Genomic DNA, 9,019 nt, shown 5'->3' with positions numbered 1-9,019 from the left:
ATATATATATATATATATATATATATATATATATATATATATATATATATATATATATATATATATATATATAATATAATGTAGGCACAGTTTCTAAACCCAAAGGCTCAACTTTGCAAGACTTTCGGAAACGCTTGCAAACATCAAACAGACCAGGCCTGGGTTTGGGGTTTGAGAATTAAAAATTCTTCCTTAGTTGTTAATTTTCTTGAAATCTAAAGGCATAACCAGTGGTGTAAAGTACTTAAGTAAAAATACATGAAAGTACTACTTAACTGTTTTACTTTACTATTTATATTTTTGATTACTTTTACTTCACTACATTCCAAAATAAAATTACGTACTTTTTACTCCATACATTTTCCCTGACACCCAAAGTACTCCTTACATTTTGAATGTTTAGCAGGACATAATTTTTTTCTAATTCACACACTTATCAAGAGAACATCCCTGGTCATTCCTACTGCCTCTGATCTGTCAGACTCACTTAACACATGCTTTGTTTGTAATTAATGTCTGTGTTGGAGTGTGCCCCCCCTATCCATAAATTAAATAAAACAAGAAAATGGTGCCATCTGGTTTGCTTTATATAATGATTTTGAAAATATTCATACTTTTACTTTTGATACTTAAGTATATTTGATCAATTACATTTACTTTTGAGACCTAAGTATATTTAAAACCAAATCCTTTTAGACTTTTACTCAAGTAGTATTTCACTGCGTCACTTTCACTTTTACTTGAGTCATTTTCTATTAAGGGATCTTTACTTTTACTCAAGTAACAATTGGGTGCATTTTCCACCACTGGGCATAACCTAGATTCGAACCAATGTTTTAAGTAGTTGAACATGTTATTACGCCAACCTTGTGAACGTGACAAACTGACAGGTTTTCATTTTCGTCAAAAACAACTTTATATCGAAGGAGTACGGTTGAGTTGACCGCCAGCACATGCGCAATTCGGCGGGAGACTTCCGTGACCCGATGATGTGTTCCAATGATTTATATACACACTAGATACGTTTTGAGAGCGGTGTTTTTAGTCTACGTGCCTCCATTTTGTCACTCCCTCACCGGTGTAAAATATTTTGGAAGTAAAAAAATGCATTTATTAATGTCTACATTTGTGTTTGCCACGTGTATTATATTACAGACATCTTAATGTATACTCTAAAATTATATTATGTGAGCTAAGAGTACAAATACAAATATATAACTATATTTAAACATTAGAGATTACTAATGTTACTGTCCCCACTACAACAAACAAATACTTAAATGCATATGATTTTGTCCTTGAAATATTTCATTGGAAAAGTGTAGAATTCCTTTCATTCCATTGGAGGACTGCTCCTACTGAGGAGTGGCAATAACGTTGACCGGTGGTTTCAAAGCCTCTCAATGGCCAATACATAGCAGCTATCCATGTTTTATATACAGTAAGTACCTCAGTGGTTTTCATGCATGAGTTTAGCCACCCAACATCGCTGACAAGTGTAATCAGGGATTTCTATTGGAGAAGCAGTTTTAGCCTATCTTCATACTGTACTGTCTTTGATGTAGGCATTTTTATGTAAAGCATGTGTTGGATCCTGTATTTTACATTATAGCCATTACCATATATATGATTGAATATTATCTGCTGTTGCCTTGTGTGGATGTATGTATGTGTTATGCAACCTAGCTGATTTGAAACATTGTTAAAAGTATCAGGGCCATGGGACTTTCTCATGATGGAAAAATACAGAGTAGCATGAAGACGAACTGTTCAAATGAGTTGGGAGGGGGGCACATTCAGAGCGGGGTGTTGCGAGAACAAGCGGTCTTTTGTTAGATAACAGGAGCCAGGTGCGAGATAACGGTATGGAGCATGAGAGCCTGGATGTTCTTCATAAGCAAGTTACATCAACAGATGCGCCAGGAGCATGGACCCATCTTTCAGTTTTTGCAGCCATTTTAGTGTTGTGCGGCTGCTGCTGCATTCCATGTATTCGCTCACTCACTACTAGAGTTATAACTAAAGCCATTGACCCAACAAGCCCTTCCCAGATGTACCCCCTTTTAGGGGATACGGAACCCGAATATGAGGAGGAGGATCCCGTTGCTTTTACTGCTTTTTGAGCTTCTCCATTCTATGTCGTGCCTCTTCTGAATTGGGAAGAGGGGGCATGTGGACCATTCCACCTGACTTGCCTAGTTTATGTCACATCTCTTAGGAGATGTGAAGAGAGGGAATCACAAAACTTTTCCTTCTGGGAAAAGTTTTCTTTTTGTGTCTGGATCTAGTTAGGTTGTGTCACGTCTCTGGGGAGACGTGAAGAGAGGGATTTGTAAGAAAGTGCTATTTCTTATGCAAATGACCAGCTTACTGCTATTACATTGCTATAACTGAGACAACGTATTTTCACAGTAAAACATGTTAGGTCCCATACAGGATAGCTCCCACACCCACACACACAGCACACACACATACACACACTAACTGCCGTGGACACACAGATAAGACATACACCCACACATTGGGAGGAGGACACACAGCCTTGAGACAGAGACAAACGCACACACACATAATCTCCTTCCTAGCCAAACATTGTGTGACTGAGAACGGCACGATGAGACTCAGAGGAATGACGGACGGCCCAACAGGACCAATCCGAGAAGACAGCACCCCAACCCGGGCCAACCAGAAGACCAGGACTTCCAGACTCAACCTACTTTCTGTACTGTACATAACATGCTTGCAATCTGTTATCGGGGCTTCTTTCTGCTGGTTACTTGTGAGCCAAATGAACGAGCCCGTATACGTTGTACCAGATATCTTTACTCTGAATAAACTGTCGCTTGTCATACAATTTACCACCTTGTCCGAATCGATCCTTGACCGACTCGCCCTATCTACATATCCCATTATCAACACATGTCAACATACTTATCAGTTGATAAAAAAAATTCAGTTCATTATTTTTTTATTGTGATTCAATTAGTTGTCAGTTTTATTTTTGTCTTAGAAATGTAGATGCTATTCAAAGCTATGTGTGTGCTTGACAAAATTGAATTATATAACAAAAATAAAAGAATGGGTTATTAATATTATTTGCCAGCAGCATTCCACCCTGTATACTACTGCTGGCTTAGAGCTAAGCAGGGTTGGCCCTGGTCAGTTTCTGGATGGGAGACCAGATGCTGCTGGAAGTGGTGTTGGAGGGCCAGTAGGACGCACTCTTTCCTCTGGTCTAAAAAATCCCAATGCCCCAGGGCAGTGTAGGGTGCTGTCTTTTGGCTGGGATGTTAAATGGGTGTCCTGACTCTCTGAGGTCATTAAAGATCCCATGGCTCTTATTGTAAGAGTAGGGATATTAACCCTGGTGTCCTGGTTAAATTCACAATCTGGCCTTCAAACCATCATGGTCACCTAATAATCCCCAGTTTACAATTGGCTCATTCATCCCTCTCCTCTCCCCTGTAACTATTCCCCAGGTCGTTGCTGCAAATGAGGATGTGTTCTCAGTCAACTTACCTGGAAAATTAAAAACAATTATTGTAAAGACTCCAATAATGTTTTCTTTATGAATGATTCCTTTGTCACATTTTATATTTAATTTTCACCCAACCAATCCTTTCAACATCTCAAAATGTGTATCTCCAGCAATATAGACATTTTACATTTTAATGTAGGCAACATGTCTACCTTATACAGTATTTGGTCTGCTTGGTCCTCAATACAAAGGACGATGAAATAGATAAATGCATTCTTTTTTAATGACATTGGGTAAAAATGAGGTATCCTCTTAAACAAAAGACTGAGGGGAAGTTTGAATCCCAGACCATTAGCACAGGACAATACTGCTGTTGTTGAGGGTGCTCAGAAGGTTCTGTTTCTGGAGCGTGTGTTGATCAGTCCAAGCACAGAGAAAGCACTTGCTGCAGCCGTCACCAAAATGATGGCCCCAATGGCCCGTGTGGCCTGTGGACACAACAGAAAATAACAATTGTACCCGGTAAATACAATAACGCCTAATGTAACGTCATTCAATTATATGCGTATGGTGGTGGAGAGGACAATACCTTATTGACTATACCAGGGTATATTGATTGTAAGTAGTGATAAGGGCTAGAATGACCTTGTATACATTGGAAAAAAGGAGAGAGAGAGAGAGAGAGAGAGAGAGAGAGAGAGAGAGAGAGAGAGAGAGAGAGAGAGAATACAGCGCATACACAGGAAGAAAGAGACAGGAAGGAGTAAAATACCTGCTCAGACACTCCCTCTCCATAGCGCAACAAGGTGACAAAGTGCTCGCAGTTACTGCCCAAAAGGTCATAAGACACCTCCTGGCCAATGAGAACTTAAGATCGCTGAATGATGTAATCGACGGGCAATAGAGTGTGGTGGTCGTGGTATTTGTTGTTGACCCGGTACGAGTCGTCTCCAACCACTTCCTTTAGAAGCTGCATTCGGACAACTGCCTTCAGACTGAACACAGACTTCACACTGGAGATGGCTGCAGCCTGACTCTCATCTACAGGAAGGAGACAATATTCAGGGGGCGTGAAGCATTAGCATTATTCAATTGCAGTTATTAGTGGTTGAAATTCAATCAAACTTGTGTTGATAAATGTGGAATTTATTGAATCCCACCCTTTGAAAATGCCGAATAAGTTCACAAAGGGCTATACTCTTGATGTAAGATAAGTGTCATTTAATTCAAATGTTTTAATCAGATTGTGCATTGGAAGCGTTTACATTCTGAAGCATCAAGTACGACACATAAAACACCAATACAAAACATATACGACACACATACGACATACAGTACCAGTCAAAAGTTTGGATACTCTGCCTTGATGACAGCTTTGTACACTCTTGGCATTCTCTCAACCAGATTCCTGAGGTAGACACCTGGAAAGTCCATATTATGGCAAGAACAGCTCAAATAAGCAAAGACAAATGACAGTCCATCATTACTTTAACACATGAAGGTCAGTCAATACGGAAAAAGTCAAGAACTTTGAGAGTTTCTTTAAGTGCAGTCGCAAAAATCATCAAGTGCTATGATGAAACTGGCTCTCATGAGTGCCGACAGGAAAGGAAGACCCAGAGCAATGGACATTAAACCAGTGGAAATCTGTCCTTTAGTCTGTCCTTTAGTCCAAATGTGAGACTTTTGGTTCAAACCGCCAGGTCTTTGTGAGACACAGAGTAGGTGAATGGATGATCTGTGCATGTGTGGTTCCCACTGTGAAGCATGGATGAGGAGGTGTGATGGTGTGGGGGTGCTTTGCTGGTGACACTGTCAGTGATTTATTTAGAATTCTGTTGGAAAAGCATTCCAGGTGAAGCTGGTTGAAAGAATGCCAAGAGTGTGCAAAGCTATCATCAAGGCAATGGGTGGTTACTTTGAAAAATATAAAATATAAAATATATTTTGATTTGTTTAACACTTTTTTTGTTATTATATGATTCCATATGTGTTATTTCATAGTTTGGATGTGTTCAGTCTTATTCTACAATGTGGAAAACAGTAAAAATAAATAAAAACCCTTGAATGAGCAGGTGTGTCCAAACTTTTGACTGGTACTGTATGTGCACATGACAAATACACTTTTAAACCTGAGACTTGAAACACACATATGACATATTCTAACTCAAGTTAGGATTTAGTCTCATGTCAACACTGCTTTCACTGACCAACAGGTGTCAAATTGATGACGCAACCGTCTCCCAGGTACAGAGCCCAGTGCTGATAGGCTGGTCTTAAGATCTCAATGAGGTCACCAGGCTGGGGGGGGGGGGGGTCAAGATGGTCAAGGTCATTAGTGGCCATCTATAGGGGGAGGAAGTAATCAACAATGTCGACATTGGCTGCATTTACAATCAATATACTATTATTTAGTATCTACACCAGTTGAAAGAGTTTACAATTTACACATTTACACTGACAACATGTGCATAAAACACAGCAGTGTCTGTCACTACTGCTACTGGTTTAAATCAAAACTGTATTTAGTGAGTGCACATTTATTTTTATTTTTTTCAGCATCTGAAAATACTTTTCTTATGTATAGACTTTGTGTAGAGAATGGCAGTTGCACACTCTACGGTCAATTAATTTCAAACAAAGTCAGTCGTCAAGGGAATCAACTTGAAATGTTAAAATAATATAATTGGAATTGAAGAAAATGAAAGAAAATGGATGTACACATTTGGAACCCTATATGGTTCTATCTCCCAACCTGCCCCCATCTAGCTGAGCTTTAAAGATAAAAAATAATCATATATATTGTTATTTGTCACAGATGTAGGCTAACAGTGAAATGTTTACCTACAGGTCCTTTCCCAACAATGTTTTACCTAGAAGGTCAACAGGGTCATAGACATAGAGTAGACGCAGATATTGTATAGGCCTACATATTATTCATGCATTACAATAACAAATACAATTGTGAGGTGAAAATAAGAAACTTTCAACACACATAATGATACTCACAGTAAAGGTTGCGTTTTTTTCTATCCATCCCACATCATGCTTCCACAAATTCTGAAAACAGAAACATTAATGAAACTACGTCTCCCTCCCTCCCTCCCTCCCACCCTCTGTTTGAGATACCCTATAGTTCTCTTTGTGCTATTGACTGCATGCATGCTGTGCACTATAACTCCGCTATACCCAAATGGAATTTCAATAACAACCATTCTCTGAAGGTTCAATCGATAAAAAGGAAAAGTGAGATAGACTATTTACTTGGATTTTCATGTTTTTTTTAATGGTAATATTATACTTTCAAGGTAGGAAAACTAATTTCATAGAGAGACTGTGCTGGAGAACAGGGTACAATGTAGAGAGCAAAGGTCACACACATATACAGACAATAAACACACACACACACACGCACACACACACACACACACACACACAGACAATACACACAAGCTATTGTGCCACACACAGTCACAATAGCACCTACATAATAGAGAAACGGACAGAAAAAGAGTTTGTCACGACTGAAAATAGACTTTGACATGGGAAAAGACCTATCTAAATGTGTAAAAGTCACAGTTCAATAACATAATTGTGACTCCATTAGAAAACTAGAGACAATAAAGTCCAATAGAAAACATGTAAAGGGAAGATAGAAAATGTCCATTCATTTGTATTCTGCCACACAGAGAATAATCTCTTGAGTTCACCTGGCATGTGATGAAATCTCTATCATCCTGGGGGAGCTATGTATTAATTAATAATATAATTAATTAATAAGTCAAGTCTGAAGCTACAGTATGTGGTGGAAAATTACATGTTTTTTTAAACTAAATTATCAAACACATCAATATTTTAGTACTTCAACTTTAGCTACTTGACATATTTTTAATAGAGGTCCTATTTGCCAATAGTTTAAGTATGTGCTTTAGTTAAGTATAGCTAAACTACTATTCAAATGAATACAAAGACTTGAGGCAATACTTACTCAAATACCAACACCTTTTTCTTCCTCTCCATTTTAGCGTTCCATGATTTAACGTTATATCTGCAACGTTTGAAAGTCAAATGAGAAAAAAAAATGCATCTAAGTCCTTAAAACGGTCGGTTGTCTGAGAGAAAATCAAATTTATTCGGATTATAGTCACTCAGATTGCATGGCAAAAAATTAAAGTGTTTCTTAAGGTCCTACAGGTAGGTAGTGTTTCATGTATCGACTTTGACAAATGATGACAGTCACCGGGTTACCGCCATCCACAGGCCACTAATGCTACAAGGCGAAAACTTCGGCAGCAGCACTGACAGCGTTGATTCAGGTCATTGCTATCTGGGATCATTGGGACGTCCATACCCTAAACCCTAACCTTAACCCCTATCCTTACCCATACCCCAACCAAACCATAACCATTCCTTAACCATAACCCGTACATTTACCATTGTAAACTTCAATGGGGTAGGGACGTCCCAATGATTCTGATTGCACGGACCGGACCGTTCATTCATGTATCAATTTGTAAAATGAAGAACGCCTTGATATTATGTAGTATTGATGACTGACTAGCCCTGCAGCACATCATCACTGGCATGGAAATGATTAACATAATTACAATTTGTGGCTTGATGATTAAAAGGTAAATCATTTTCGTGAGCCTTAATTAAATATTTTTTTCTGTTATGCATTATCATGTCTGTTTTGAATAGGCTATAATGTAATTCCAATTGACATTTTTTTCTTGAGTAAAACATGAATTCTTCAACAGAGGGCAGCATAGCCTACCTGCCTGTATTTGTTTTCTTTAGACTATGTCGTCAGTGATATTTAATCGGGCAAAACTTGATATAGGCTACAAAATGAAAGATGTTACCCATGGACATAAAGACAATTAGTTGAACTATGGCCACACGTTATCTCATTTTCAAACATAGCCTATGGAAGTATTATTCTCGGCATACTGCAGTCATGTTCAACATTAAGGGGAACATATTCATATGGATACATTCCAGCCGTTTGAAGTCTTAGCTTTTATTGATCAGTTTAATATGATTGTTGTTGCACCATGCATACAAAGTCTATCGTACTGTAGTAGACATTTGTTTCCACGATTTCAGCTTTGCTAATTTAAGTTGATGAAAAAGAGGTGCAGCGCAAATTTGCTTTCAGTTTCCTTTTTATTGCCGGTTCATTGAAGCACAATTTCATTGAAACAGCTCTGCTTCCTCGGGCTTTAATCTTACAAAACCGGTCCTCTTTATGAATAGTCTCACCCAATGTGGTATTTTAACATTCTCTATGAGGAAACTAGTTATTGGACAAGATTCCTCATGACATAGCTAATTAACTATTCATAATCCAGTGAACCACATCTGGACATTTCATGTAGTCAGTGGTATTAGGCAAAACGTGATATTGTAGGCTACTAAATGACAGATTCAATGTTACCCAAGTTATCTTACTTTCGAACATAGCCCATAGAAGTGTATTTTACTGTAATAGCCCACTGCAGTCATGTTTAAAATTAAGGTAAACATACTTGTATTGAT

At 38.3% G+C, this 9,019-nt stretch overlaps 1 pseudogene; it reads right to left on the bottom strand.

Moving 5' to 3' along the window:
• Nucleotides 1-3,558: 3,558 nt before the first annotated feature.
• On the bottom strand, nucleotides 3,559-7,731 carry LOC115108850 (phospholipase A and acyltransferase 1-like; annotated as a pseudogene).
• Nucleotides 7,732-9,019: the final 1,288 nt, after the last annotated feature.

Source organism: Oncorhynchus nerka, linkage group LG25 (genome assembly GCF_034236695.1).
Source record: "Oncorhynchus nerka isolate Pitt River linkage group LG25, Oner_Uvic_2.0, whole genome shotgun sequence".
NCBI classification, from domain to species: Eukaryota; Metazoa; Chordata; class Actinopteri; order Salmoniformes; family Salmonidae; genus Oncorhynchus; species Oncorhynchus nerka.
Note: the sequence above shows the minus strand (reverse complement) of the source record. Positions and strands in the feature narration are given on the sequence as shown.